Below are 6,509 nucleotides of genomic sequence, written 5' to 3'. Positions count from 1 at the left end.
TCTTGCTTTTCCTCCATCTCACTGTCATCTTGTTCTCAGTTTCCTCTGCAGGCTCTTTCTCATCTCCTCCAACTCTAAATGTTGGGGTACTTCTGGAATCAGTTATCAGATCTTTTCTCTTTTCTATCCTGTTAATTTCCATGGTTTTAAACTTCATCTTTCTGCTGCTGACACACATTTATGACTTTAGCCCAGAGGTTGCCTCTTGAACTCCAAGCTCAGGTATACATTTCCCCAAACTCCTTTTCTCGGAAGCCCCAAACATCACATGTTCAAATGAATCCCCTGAGTTCTCTGAAGACTTACTGTACCCCAGGCAGCTACATCTCAGTAAATAGCAACTCCGTTCTTCTGGATGCTCAGCCCAAAAGCCTTGATGTCATTCTTGATTGCTTTATCTCACACCCACAATCTAATTTGTAAGGAAGTCCTTTAAAATACATTCAGAATCCCAGTACTTCTCACTTCTTCTCACTACCATCCTGCTCCAAATCATACTCTGTTCAACTCAGATTATTGCAATAGCTTTCTAACTTGTCTCTTTGTTTTTCTCTTTCCTCTTCTAATGTCTACATTGGACACAGGGGGTCTTAAGATGTATATTATATCACGTTGCTCCAGTCCTCAATGCCCCCTCCCCTTACAAAGGCTTGCCATTTTATTCAGAGGGAAAGCCAGTCTTTATCATGGCTTAAAAGGCCCTACAAGATCTGCACTTCTCTTTACCGCTGATCTGATCTTATTGCTCATGGCTAATGCCCCATTCCCCATCCTATATCAGTGATATTGGCCTCCTTTCTATTCTAAGAATAATCCCATCTTGCACATTCCCACTCTGGGGTTTTGCCCTTGCCAATCCCTTCTCCCATAGATGTCCACCTAGCTTACTCCCTCACTCTCTTTAGATACCTGCTCAAATATAACCTAATCAGAAGGGTCTTCCTAATCATCCAAATAAAATAGCATCATTTACCTGAAGGCTTCACTTTCTATCCCATTATACCTTCCTTTATTTTTCTTTTTATCACCTATCTCCGATATATTACATATGATTTACTTAATATCTATCTTCTTCAGCTAAAATGTAAGATCTAGGATGTCTATTTTATCCATTGTTATATTCCCATCACCTAGAGTGCCATGATATTTGTTGAACAAATGAATAAACAAACCAGATAGTCTTAACCAAATAGTTAGACAAAATGTACAGGGGCAGGTAAAAGTAAACATGCTATTTATTGATTTAATACAGTGAAAACAACTGAACTGGAGTTATATATGGCTGAATCTCAGAAAATATTGAGTGACAATGTAAGTTGCAGAAGACTACGTAAAATGTGATATCATTTATACAAAATATAAACAAAATATTTAATATACATGTTGTGTGTATGAGAGAGAGGAGGAAAGAGAGAGAGAGACAGAGAGGAAAGAAAGGATCCATAGGAATGACAAATACCAAAATTATACTACAAAATAACTGGTTGTTAACTGAGGGGGGTGGTAATGGGCATGGATAATGACATTACTTTTAATGTTTTGAATGTCAAAACCAAAAAAGTTAGTTATGTAGACCATACTGAAGATTTCTTAGGGGACCACAGGAGAAAATTTATATCTCAGACAATACAACCAAATAAAATTCCCATTACGCACCTTTGTTTCACTTCAAAAACCTTCTGCACTACCAGGCATCTGGTCTCTCTACCTTAAAAAAAAACAAACTTATTTTGGGAAATTTCAAACATGTAAAACAGTAGAGAGATTAATAGATTAAATCCCTATGTACTGGTATTTCTGCTTCCTGTCAAAATGGAATAAGAGAGACTGGATTTACTCTGTATCCTGAAACAAGTTTCAAGACAATGGGCAAAAAAGGACAGTGACCCCCGAGAGAGGGGAAACAAATAAGGTGAGGCTAAGATTGTCCCAGCTTATTGTCAGGAGAGATGTTTTCAGGCTGTGTAGCAGGAAGGAGGAGCCCAATGACCATTGCCATTTATTGTAAGCCTGTTCTTTAGGGCCAAATGAACAATGAAAGGATACACAACACTCAGAAACGGTCCTCTTGTGTGAATGGGCAGAAAATGCTCTCATTTAGAGGCAAGCAGCAGAGGTCAGGAGCAGGTCTTAGCCATGGGCAATGGAAGAGGAAGGTTTTTAGCCCAACAACAAAAACTAATATTGGCCCTCTCCCCTTCTATCCCCTTTGTCCTTTAAGAAGGCTTAAGCTTCTGAGAAGAACAGACAAGAAACATCAAGGGATAAATAAACCAAAGTTTAAAAGTCTTATTAAACCAAACCCTGGTGATTCTTGATGCCTGTTTCATATGAAGTTCTCTTACAACAAATAAAATAACATTTAAAGAGAAAGGTTTCTGTTAGTAAGAATGCATAATCATAAACGGAGGTGCTCAGACCTCTTTGTTTATACCACTGTTCATATCATGTGGGACAGGAAAACATTGATATTAAAATGCTTTCTGCTGCTTAATGAAACCAAACCTCTAGAGCACCCTGAACTGATCCTCTTTGCAGATGTATTCCTTAAAATTCATGCTCAATTTGTAGACTCATATTTTTCACTTATTTTAATAAAATCCAACAGGAGGCCTACTCCTAATGTATTTCTTTGTATATGCCTCAAAGTCTTCCTAATGCCATTTTGTGACATGTGGTGTCTCTTTACTATTTATGCAACAATTTGTATTGAGTACTGTGCATACGACAGTAAGCTAGGAGATGGGAGGGATGCAAATTTCAAAAAGGCAGACCCTTATCTTAAGGAATGCAGAGTCTAAGGGGCAAAATAAATCATGTGTATAACTATAATAAAAAGTAAAATAACAAATACTATAAGAAAGTGCTCTCAGAAAGTTTTGGATTTGGAAGAGATCTAAATGGTAAAGTAGCTTTACTCATTTTAGAGATGAAGAAACTGAAAGCCAAAAGATTAAATGACTCATTCCATGCAGTACATGGGACAGCACAGTGGGTTAGAAAAAACAGTGGACTTAAGGGTTAGACAACCTAGAGTGATTGTGAATTTCAGTCCTTGCTAGCTTGCACAAAGGACAAATGATAGAGCATTCTATCCTGGTTGAAGATCAAATGAGACAATAAACGAGTTTTATAGGCTATGAGGCAAAATAAAAATGTAAAATATTACTACAATTAATTGTAGAACTGGTTCTAAAATTAGAACCTCCTAATTTTCAGCTCCTTGTCCATCTTATATTAAAGTGAAATGTTTTCTCATGACTTTTAGTTAACAATTTAGGCAATTCACTCACTTGCATAAAGTAGAATATAATTATCAATCATAGCATACATATGTTGTTTACTTGAATCCTATGACAATTCCCCACCTGTTTGAGTTATATATAGAAAAATAAAACAGATGCTCTCACTACAAAACTTTCTTGGCTAATTCTTACAGTAACATAGGATAAAATTTTATCCAACATTTCTCAGTACCATGCTGTATTTCAGTCTGTTTATTCTGGTTTCCTCCTTATAAGCAGTGTTAGTGTTGAGGAATAAACATCAGGAACTTTGTACATCAAAACTAGTGAATACATCCTAAAGGCATTTTAAGAGAAGTGATAACATCAATATAATATTGCGTTACTTCTTTGATCTGCTAAAGAGGTAAGTGACATAATCAGTTTTACATTTTTGAGTTTTCTTTCCAGTTGTTGCATGTAGCAATAAAGCCAAGAAACAGGTTAACCGTAAAAGCCTTTGTCCTCTTCTTCACCCCATTACAGATGCCTTCCTCTTCAGGGTGGGTGAGAAAAGAGGGAACTAAGTTATTTTTACCACCAATTACTGTATGATTTAACTAAAGTATTCAAGATTGGTATGGTATAGCAGAAAGAACAAGGAATTTGGACTCAGAGGTCTTGGGTTTCAGTTTCTCATCTGTCTATTGAGACTTGAGTGAAGTAACTTTTCTAGCTTTCAGTTTTTTCATCTGTAAAAGATGACGACTAATACAACCTACCCAATGGGTTGTCAGATGAATTATATAAAATTATATAAATTAAATGATTTAAGGCAGCTAAAAAGATGCATATCATATTAGGAAGATAAAGGAAACATTAAAAACATCTCAAATATTTTTTTTTCTTTTTTTAGAGACAGTCTCTGCTCTGTCGCCCAGAATGGAGTGCAATGGTGAAATCACAACTCCCTGCTGCCTTGAACTCCTGGACTCAAGTGATCCTACTGCTTCAGCCTCCCAAGTAGCTGGGATTCTGGTGTACAACACCATGCCTAGCTAATTTTTATTTTATTTAACTTTTTGTAGAGATGGGGTCTCGCTATGTTGCCCAGGCTGGTCTTGAACTCCTGAGCTCAAGTGATCGACCTCCCGAAGCACTGGGATTACAGGCATCAGCCACCATGCCTGGCCAAAACAAAAATTAAAAAACAAAAAGATTTTAAAATGAGGCACACAAAAATAAAGCTAGGAAATGTAGATGGACAGTGAGGTTAATTTATAAAATGTAGGCTATGTAGCCCTATATACTTGCTCTGACTGGACCACAAATTTGAGTAAAAACTTCTTAGCTGTTATCTCAAAGGGGGAAACATGGCAAGTCACCAAACAGTGTTTATCTGACAAAGGAAAACTTAAGACAAAATAAATTTGACAGAGTTTATTTAAGCAAAATAATAATTAATGAGTTGGGAAGCATCTAGCCAAAAAGAGTTTATGAACTCCACTCTAGCAGCCTAAGCAGGGATGTTTTTGTTTGTTTGTTTTTTGTGGGGTTTTTTTTTTTTTTTGGCTCAACATGGAAACAAAGTAAAGAAATTACCTGATTGGCTACAGCTAAGCATTGGCCTTATTTGGGTATGGTCTGATCGGAAGTCTTTAGTTATATGTCTAGTTATATATATATGCTGGTTGGATGTTTGTGATTGGCTGAAGCTGGTGGGTTTTTTTTTTTTTTTTTAAGTTAGTTACAAGATCTGCTTCCAGTTCAGTTTCAGTTTGCTTATATAAGAGCTCTAGGTACAGAGACAGCCTCAGGCAAATGGCCTCCTTCTTGCTGTTTTTTTTTTTTTCTTCTCTTTTTTATTGAGACTCTTTCTTGCTCTGTTGTCCAGGCTGGAGTACAGTGGCACCATCTCGGCTCATTGCAACCTCCGCCTCCTGGGTTCAAGCGATTCTCCTGCCTCAGCCTCCCAAGTAGCTGGGATTACAGGCACAAGCCACCATACTTGGCTAATTTTTGTATTTTTAGTAGAGATGGGGTTTCACCATGTTGGCCAGGCTGGTCTTGAACTCCTAACTTCTAGTAATCCACCCACCTCAGCCTCCCAAAGTGCTGAGATTATAGGCATGAGCCACTGCATGGGCTTAATGGCTTCCTTCTTATTTGCCTGAACACATCCATAAAGTTAAAAACAAATTAGCAGTTTTGTGATTCCTCAAAAAGTTCAACATAGTATTACCATATAATCTGCAATTCCACTTTGAAGTACATACCTAAAAAAAAGTGAAAACAGCTATTCATACGATACTTATATGCCAGTGTTCATAGTAACATTCATTATTCACAATAACCAAAGGTGGAAACAACCAAAGTCTTCATCAACAGATGGATAAATGTGTCATATTTATATAATGAAATATTATATTATTCAGCGATAAAAAGAAATGAAGTTCTGATACATGCTGCAACATGTATGAACCTTGTAAACATTATGTTAAGTGAAAGGAGCCAGATACAAGAGGTCATGTAATGTATGATCCCATTTACATAAAATATCCAGACGAGTTAAGTCCCTAAAGACAAGAAGTATATTAGTAGTTGCCAGGGGCTGGGGAGAGAGGAGAATAGCAAGTGGCTGCTTAATGGTTCTGGATCTACTTTTGGGGTGATGAAAATGTTTCAGGAGTTTGAGACCAGCCTGGGCAACATGGCAAAATCCTATCTCTACTAAAAATATAAGAATTAGCCAGGTATGGTGGCATGCACCTGTAGTCTCAGCTACTCGAGAGGCTGAGGCAGGAGAATCGCTTGAACCCAGGAGGCAGAGGTTGCAGTGAGCTGAGATGGCGCCACTGCACTCCAGCCTGGGTGACAGAGCCAGACTTTGTCTCAAAAACAAAATAAAATAAAACAATTAATGTTATGTGGATATCATTTCAGTAAATATTAAAACAAAAACAAATGAACTGCTCTGGAAAAATACAACTGTTTCTAATAACGAACCAGAAACGACATTCTTTAAGGAAATGAACTCTCAGCATCCAGCCATCCACGTTTTAAAAAATAATAAATTAAGGTTCTGAGAGCCTAGGATTTGCCCTAAATCACACAACTTGAAATTGTAAACCTTTGGTTCCTGGTCCAAACGTTGCTGACCCAAAGGGCTGAAATGACCAATGACTGTTTACCAAGCCCCTTGATCTTCATTAACTTTTAATTGGGATTACGTAATGCCTCATGCAAAGTTTGAACGTTTCCATTTTTTGTCTATGGAGTAGCATT

This window comes from Callithrix jacchus, chromosome 9, assembly GCF_049354715.1.
Source record: "Callithrix jacchus isolate 240 chromosome 9, calJac240_pri, whole genome shotgun sequence".
NCBI classification, from domain to species: Eukaryota; Metazoa; Chordata; class Mammalia; order Primates; family Cebidae; genus Callithrix; species Callithrix jacchus.
The sequence above is the reverse complement of the archived record's forward strand: the minus strand, read 5'-3'. Positions refer to the sequence as shown.